We start from the raw sequence: 8,793 nt of genomic DNA, 5'->3' as shown, positions 1-8,793 counted from the left end.
ACAGATATTCTAAAATGACCTAGAATGATTTGTTGGTTTACATGATAAAAAAGTAAAGCAAAATATTATGCTGACACTTAAAAAGAATAAAAATAAACCTTCTATGCACTTTCACTAACTTGCCTTTACTTGATGAAATGCAACAATAGAAAAAAAAAGTTCAAATCATCTAATAGGGTATTTTAACTTTTGTTAAAGCTCCCTTTGGGTCCCCCTTCATGACCAACAAATGATTATATTGTATGCCGCCAGCTGAATGGACACACACGTGTAAAAAAACACTGCTACATAGTTGTTAAAAGCCCATCGGGTCTCTTTACTTAGTTGACTCAGATAAGAACCATATACAGTTGGTCTGTAGACCTGCAAATTTGTAATGTTGGTATTTTCAGTGGAAATGTTAGAATGCGTTTGGCTGGGGAGAAGATTTTTTTAAGTGCTACACAGAGCTCTGTGCCCTGTAAAATGATCTGCTTTATCAACTTGGACAACCTTTCTGAATGTTTCTGGAAGAAAGAGATAAAGTCAGACTTGCAGTAATGGTGTAATAGTAATAATGAATGAAATAAAATTTTATCTCTAGGCACTTTCTTAGTCTTCGGAGTGACTAAGAATAGACCCTCTGGGGTTGCTTTACTAAAGGCAAGTAGACTGTGCACGTTGCAAAGTGCAGTTGCTCCAGAGTTTAGTAAATGAAGTAAAGCTTCCCTTTGCCAAGAATACCCAATCACATGCAAGGAAAATTTAAAAAAAACAGCATTTTTTCTTGTACATGATTGGATGATGGAAATCAGCAGCTTCTGCTCATTTACTAAGCTCTGGAGCAACTGCACTTGCAGAGTGCAATTGCACTTTGCAAAGTGCACAATCTAATTGCCTTTAGTAAACCAACCCCTCTGTCACGTTTTATTGCTGTCTGTGTCCTTAGTGGGGTCACCAATCTGTCCTGATGACTAATATCTAACAAACCAGAAGCTGATAGTAAAACTACAGTAAGATTTTAGAGTTTCCTGAGAACAAAAGCTAAGGGGAAATCTTATCTGTTTCGGGAACCACTGTCTAAAAGTGAAATTCCCCTTACTTTGGGAGATTTACTGTAACTTCCTATTTTGGCTATACATACAGTATATTTTAATATATTCCTAATGCTTCTGTTTTTAAAATGGTTCTAAAACCTTAAAGTTTTTTTTTTACCTAAATGCATTCTATACATTAAGGGAAAACGCCTTTTGTACTGCAGGATCCCCCCCAGCCTACCCCTATACTTACTGTACCTGAAAATTGATCCAGCTCTGCGCATGAGAGCAGCATCTCTCTCCCTCCTCAAACGGCAGATTGATAGCAGGGGGAGCCCTTGGCTCCTGCTGTAGTCAATCAAATCCTATGACCAGAGAGGCAGAGGTGGGGCCAAGCCACGGTGTATTTGTCTATAAACTCACATAGGGCAGCTCAACAATGAGTGCCTCCATAAAAAAGTGACACTTGCTGAAGAGGAGGAGCCAGGAGCAGTGGTGGGGAACCCCAGAAGAAAAGGATTGGGGCTGCTCTTTGCAATATTATTGCACAGCGCAGGTAAGTATGACATGTCTGTTATTTGAATAATAAAAAAAATGAAGCTTAATGGTAAGCATGCAAACAAGAATAGTAGTAATATCAGTTTAAAACACAGGTAAATAGCAGGACATACCGTAATTAGTACTTTTATGTGCATTAGCTTGTAGAGAAGAGTCATAGTTCATCTCTCTAGTAACTGTATAGACATCTATACAGTCACAATGTTCATCATCCTTCAGGATACTCAAACGTACACTTCTGTTAGCTCTGGCCAGCTCTACATGTGCATTACAGCTAACATTCACCATACATCTGGTAGGTAGGAGAGTTGTGGAATGTATTGGGCACAGGGGTGGACTGGACTGGGGAGTAGGGAGGCATTTTCCCCCTGGGCCAATACTCATAGGATAGGTTGGGCTGGTGGCCCTGAGTAGACATATTTTTCTATTTAGACATCACTCACAATCTGTGACACATGATGGACATTATATAGCTATCTGCTACCTATTCAGATTTGCAGTCACTGCAAAAGCTTCTGGCAGAGGAAAGTCTTCCAGCACTCATTTCTTTTGCAGCATAGCGATGCCGTGCTATCAAATGCTGAGAACTTGAAAAAAGAGGTGATGTTGAAAGATGTGAAAATGCATCATAATAAAACATGTCCTTTAGGAAAACATACCGTCACTACTATAAATGTCCACCAGTCAATACTATAAATGGCATACTTTGGATGGTGCACTTTTAGCCCACAGAAACCTATCTCTTTGGTAAAAGGGCCATCTATTTGTTTTCCTTCTAAGCAAAAGGTTCCCAGCCTTCCCCTGATTGAGCATCACTGAAAATGTTAACATCAGCAATAGTAGTACTAGTGTACAGTATTATCCAAAATCTGCAACTTGCCTGCTCATTTCAGCCGCAAACTAGGTTAGAGAGAAAACAGACCTAGTATAGTTGGTGAAGTTCCATTAACCACTTGACCTCCAGAGGATTTACCCCCCTTAATGACCAGGCCTCTTTTTGCTACTTGGCGCTGCACTAATTCAACTGATAATTGCGCGGTCATGCAATGCTGCACCCAAACGTAATTTACGTCCTTTTTTTCACACAAATAGAGCTTTCTTTTGGTGGTATTTGATCACCTGTGCGCTTTTTATTTTTCACGCTATAAACAAAAAAAGGCCAAATATTTTGAAGAAAAACTATATTTTTTACTTTCAGCTATAAAAAATATATAGTAAACTCAAAGTTGGTTATAAGTTTAGGCCAAAATGTATTCTGCTCCATGTTTTTGGTAAAAAAATCCCAATAAGTGTATATTGATTGCTTTGTGTGAAAGTTATAGTGTCTACAAACTATGGTATAGATACTGCAATTTACGCCATTTTTTTTAGCTTTCTTTTGTTGGTATTTGATCGCCTGTGCGGTTTTTATTTTTTGCGCTATAAAAAAAAAGGCTGACAATTTTGAGGAAAAAAAACAATATTTTGGACTTTTTGCTATAAAACATGTCCAGTAAAAAAAAATTTAAAAATCTAATTTAGTCATAAATTTCTGCCAAAATGCATTCTGCGACATGTCTTTGCTAAAAAAACAACCCAATACGTGTAAATTAATTGGTTTACGTGAAAGTTATAGCGTTTACAAATGGCGGGAAAGATACTGGGATTTTTAGTTTTTTTTGTATACTAATAATGACGGCGATCAGCGACTTATGGCAGCGATCAGTGACTTATGGCGACGATCAGCGACTTATGGCGAGACTGCGGCGGACATTCTGACATTGGGGTGTACTGACTTGGGGTCACTGACATTCCCAGTGACACCAATACAGTGATCAGTGCAAAAAAAAAAACACTGACACTGTACTAATGGCACTGGGGAGGAAGGGGTTAAGTTTATTATTCAGGGAAAGGGTTAACTGTGTGAGGGGAGTGTTTTACTAGGGGGCGGGGGTGTGTACTGCAGGGAACACCGCTGATCGGGACAGAGATAAACTCTTCTGTCCCGATCAGCGTGTCCTGGAGCTGTCTGGGAACTGACAGAAAGCACAACTGCTGCAGCTGTGCTCTCTGTCAGCAATTGCAGCCGATCGCCGAGACATAGCCGGTAATGACCGGCTGTGACCCAGCGACTGACATCCGCGGCTGTGATTGGCGGGACAGGTAGGGCAGCGGTGCGCCTCACGCGCGCCCCCCACCTGTTTTCAAAACACACGTTTTAAAACGTGCTTTTGCCCAGCCGTGCCGCCCTGCCGCCGTATTTCTACAGTGGCTGGGCGGCATGTGGTTAATCTGGTTAAGGAAGGATTGTAAAGGGAACTTGCCTGGTTACACTGCAATCTTCGTGCAAATATGATGATAGGGTTATTGTTGTCTATAATGACTACTTTGAAAACGGCTCACAGTCAGCAGGGTCAAAGATAAACAAAGCCACCATTCACATTACACCATAGTTCCCTAGCGTCACTATTCTGGAGTGGTTGTCATTGTTTTGGAAACAACTGTTCCTCTTTTCTTCAGTAATATCCATTTTAGGTATGATGTACACATTCCTGAATACAAGTACTGTTTAACTACCAGTGTTTGGATTGCTCTTGACTTTGGCTAACCCAACCATAGAAATGATTGTGTAATTTTTCAAACACCATTTTTTAAAGTCGCTTTTTATAAGAATAAGTCAAATGCTTCTGTAATATGTTATTTACAGAATCCCAATGGAATTTTTATTCTATGGACAAAACTATGTTAAACAAGCTTAAAGTGGTTGTAAAAGCTTAAGGTTTCTCTGCATTAATGAGTTATAAAACTCAAAGGCAAACATTTATTATATTACAGCATACGAATTGTTAGATGTGATGGCTGCATTAGTTTTCTTTTTTTAGGCTTTCTTTCTTCTATTTTTATCTGGTGATTTAGCCAGCAAGTCTGTATTTCAGCAGCTCAGGCTCTCTAGCAGAATGTATCAGTTAACATGAATGAGACCATCCATTTACCACTGGCAGGGGTGATTAAAATGATCATCTTTTTTTTATTATCACAAAACCTTTATCCCAAAAGGAAAAAACTGTTTGCTGTAACCAATTATAAAGTATGAGCTGGAGTTTGACTTCAATATGGTATACTGTATTCAAATCTGCTAATATAGTACACGTAACACCCCACCCGACTGATAATGCTGCTGTCTGCTGTGTCCTGTGCTCATTGCTTCACAGTGGTGTCTCAGTAATACAGTGTTACTAGCCAGATCACCAGGTGAAAACAGGGAAAAAAGCCTGAAAATTAAAACTGATGCAGCCACCACATCTAATGATTGGCAAGCTGCAATATAATACATGTTTGGTTTTTGGGTTTAATACCACTTTAAAGTAAAATAAACTTCTATGTTCAACTCCCCCTTCCCCCCCCCCCCCAGACTCCTCTCGATCTAGTATTGTGCCCGAGAGCAGTGGTGCTGCTCTATCTCTCATCACTGGACATGGAAATTGCAGCTTGATTCATAACATTCTCTTTTTACTGCTGTAGTGCTACCCTCGCAAGGGCCGCTTGTATTTTTGCCCCGGCTTTCCCTTACCTCGCCCCGCAGCCAGACACAGTGTATTTCTTCAGCCAAACACACACACATATTTCCGCTCATTGCCTTCAATGACCGGTCTAGGGGATGTTTGTTTTTGGAGTTTTATTGCAGAACTGGGGATAAGGATAGGGGATGTAGTAGGATACTCCAAAATTAGAACTATTCACACTGAGGACATCTAGCTGGTCTCTTAGTTGAGCACATGTGAAGTCTTGACTGACAGTAGATAGCAGACTTCTCTGTAAAGTTCAGTAACAAGTAGTTTAGGAGTGAGCTTAGTCCCTTTAGCAGTACATGCAGGGCTGAGTTCCTCAGGTACAGGCCTGCTATGGCAAACTGTGGCAGTCCAGAAGTAACAGAACTGAGCAAAGTCGCAAAGTTGCAGTAGCACCCACTGGACAAGCTCTTAAGAACACTAGCCAGTATCCCCTTTTCTCAGACCCACGCTGACTATCAAGCACCAGAGAGGTAGCAAAGCACAAAGAGTTCCCTAGAACAGAATGGTTGCGTCCTTCCAATCTTCCAAATGACTCTCTCTCCAGTGATACCAGACAGATCTTTGGCAGACAGCTCCCCTCAGTTAGCTTACTGTAGAACCAGGGTCATGGTCTCAAACTTCAGGCCCTCAGGTCAACCCACCTGAGACCCGCATGGCCGCAGGTGCCAGGTGAGGCAGGCTGCCTCTAGCCTGGCTTGGTGCAATCCACTCCTGGGAAAGACACTGAACCAATGTGCTCACAGAACATAAATACCACTCCCAACATGCAATGGGGCATCCCTCCCTCTGCAATTGGCTGTGGCTGTATCCATTTGCATAGCCCCTACCCATGTTCTGGAAGCTTTGTGTGGGCAGAACTCAGACAAAAACTCAAACAGCACCAGAGCATCATGAGAAGACATGACTTAACAACCACAGCACTCTGTTTAGCAGAATACCACACTGAATTTACCTGACAATCTCTCTGGTAAGCAGAGAAACACAGCCTTGCTTAACCCAACTATACAGATCCTAGCACCTGACCAGGAGGGTGCTACATTGCTTTAAAGTTGATCTTCCCACAAAAAAAATTGTTACTGACTACATATTTTTTTTCTGAGTTAAATCTGTCTCATCTGAAGTGTCACTTTTTCAAATCTGTCCAGGGATCCACAAAGGGTAAACAAAAAAGATGTTGCTTAGACTTTGCTAAATGGGAAGCACCCTGCATTTTATTTTGTTTCTGATTTGCTTGATAACTATCAATTTATGTGGTTTTCAAATCAAATGCTGATAGTTTGTTCTTTTTACAATATGTGAAAACATAAAAGCGCAATCATGGGTGTGACAAGAGCATGTTGTTTTGAATAAACATTTTGACAATTAAGTGTCCTGCTTCCATCTCTAAGTTTCAAGGTATGTTACAGTATATGGGGTTGACCTCAAAAGATAATTCTTTTCAGAAAATTAAGAAATGGACAAACAGTGATAAGCAGCATTTTGTTTCTGTCTAAAAATTTGGAAAGAACTTGAAGCTATTAACAGACAGTTAAACAGACGAGATAACAGCAAAACAATCTGGCTGCTTTTAGATGGATGATCTCATGCCTAGGAGATGTCTCCACAATAAACCAGCAATGCCCAATCATTACTACTTCTCGCATTGTAATCAAGTGCCTTTCTCTTTTTCCTGTTAACCCCATTCCGTTCTCCAAAAAGAGGAAACACAAGCTTGGCAGCACCACGCTTACAGGTTTGTAACCTACTCTAGCATCTCTCTAGTCATAGGGTGGTCAGATACTGGCTGCACAATCAAACCACTTTCTACTTTACAAAATATATAAAACAATGTTGTTTCAGATACCCCTCAGAGTAGGGTGACAGTATTTTCTTCTGCCCTAGGGATCGATTCAAGGTGTACTGATAAGAGGGGTCTCTTTGAGCCTCACTACCATCATTGGTCCCAGGGGAGGAGGAAACCCACAAAGTAGTAAGTGCACTGGACTTACATCAGGCAGTAAGCTTACATTTTATTTCATATATTATTTTACAAATAAAACATGTGGTACAGAGTGTAAACATGGCAGTGTTTTTAAAAGACATACCCATTGCTTCTCAGCCTTTTGGCTAAAATCAAGTGTAGTATTTGTTCTTATCAGTTTAATTAAAGACAGCGTTTTAATAACGCTGGTAATGTTAGCTGTGTAAAGTCACTTTAAAAACTTGAGTTTTTCAGTGTTTTTGTATTAGCATTTAGTGGCGTTTTGCCGTGTTTTTTGCGTTTGTGTTTATAGTGTTTTTTTAGAGGTTTTTTTTTAAAAAAAAAAATCCAAAAACACTGGTTTGCCACGTTTTATTGCGTTTTTCAGCATTAGATCATTTTTACAGCTAAAAACTCTTCTAGAAACCCACTAGTTCTGGGGGGTTTTTTCCAGCCAAAAAACGTCCCTGCCAAAAAATGTTGATTACAGTCTATGTGTGCATGGACACATAGGATAACATGCTGGGGAGTTTACTGGCTGTATGAAAAAACGTCAAAAGCCAAAAACAGCCGCTGTAAAAACGTCCAGTGTGCATGAGGACTTATGCTCTCTGATAGACTGTGTTAAATCACCAGTTATTGTCATGCCCTTCCTCTGAGTCATCTAGGGCTAGCACAAGAGCTTCTATCTGAGACTTACCTTGAGCAGTATTTTCTGTCTGCAGGTGGCAAATATTTAAGAGATTATATGCAATATTTTGTATTTACCTTATTAAAAAAGAAACCCATTTAATTTTTTGTGCCAAAAATATATCCAAACACACGGATTCACTATAAGTGTATCTAAACCCTTCCACCCCCTGAAAATATGCTTGAATTTACCCTGCATTTTCTGTTTTGGAGCTTAGCTCTGTGTCCAGGTCTGCCATTTAAAAAATAAATAAATATATGTATTTCAGCCCCCAACACTACCAGTATAAAGATGTCTTGCATATTGTCACCCTATGGACTCTTTACTATGCAATTTTGTGATGTGTGATCCCATGCCTTAGAATGTTGGACCACCAAGTATGTAAGTGTGTAATAAGAGGGCCTCCCATTTATACTGATAGGTCTATCATTACAAATGGGATGTCCTTTTATAACACCACCAGATAACATCTGACAGCATCATATTCACATGCAAAGAAAGGAACATTACAGCTCTTAAAGCAGGAGAATTAAAAAAAGGTTGTCAAACAAGGTATGTTTAAAAGGATTTAACAGATTATAAATCTCCAGTAGAGACATGTAAAGGATGAGAGCCAAGAGATTGCTTTAAATACAGGATAATCCTCCTGGAAAGAATATGAGTAGAGGGAGGGTTATGCATCTGGGTCACACACAGTGCCATCAATCAAGAGTAAGCAGTGGACAGCTTTACATGTGCAGAAAAAAGTGAGGCCAACAATTTGTATGCAAGATGTAGAATGAAACAAAACTCTCCCCCTATTTAAATGATCATTGTTGATATTGTTAATGTTGTAAAAATACAATCTGTTTTACTGTAGAACCACAGAAAAAAATAATTTTTTTATCTGTTTAGTTCTGGATAAAGGGCTAACAGCTGCATACTTTGTTTATTCTTGCTCTCTGTGACCCCCCCCCCCCCCAGGCTTAGGGAAATCTTCCCTTTCCTTCTGTCCTGCTGACCATACAGGTAATGAAA

At 39.9% G+C, this 8,793-nt stretch overlaps 1 pseudogene; it reads left to right on the top strand.

The window, feature by feature from the left end:
* The first annotated feature begins 7,211 nt into the window (after window positions 1–7,211).
* LOC149461435 (U2 spliceosomal RNA) lies at window positions 7,212–7,337 on the top strand (annotated as a pseudogene).
* The last annotated feature ends 1,456 nt before the right edge of the window (window positions 7,338–8,793 follow it).

Source organism: Staurois parvus, unplaced genomic scaffold (assembly GCF_062004578.1).
Source record: "Staurois parvus isolate SC_StPar_1 unplaced genomic scaffold, SC_StPar_1.0 ptg000202l, whole genome shotgun sequence".
Classification (NCBI taxonomy): domain Eukaryota; kingdom Metazoa; phylum Chordata; class Amphibia; order Anura; family Ranidae; genus Staurois; species Staurois parvus.
This window is presented reverse-complemented; position numbering and strand designations above follow the sequence as displayed.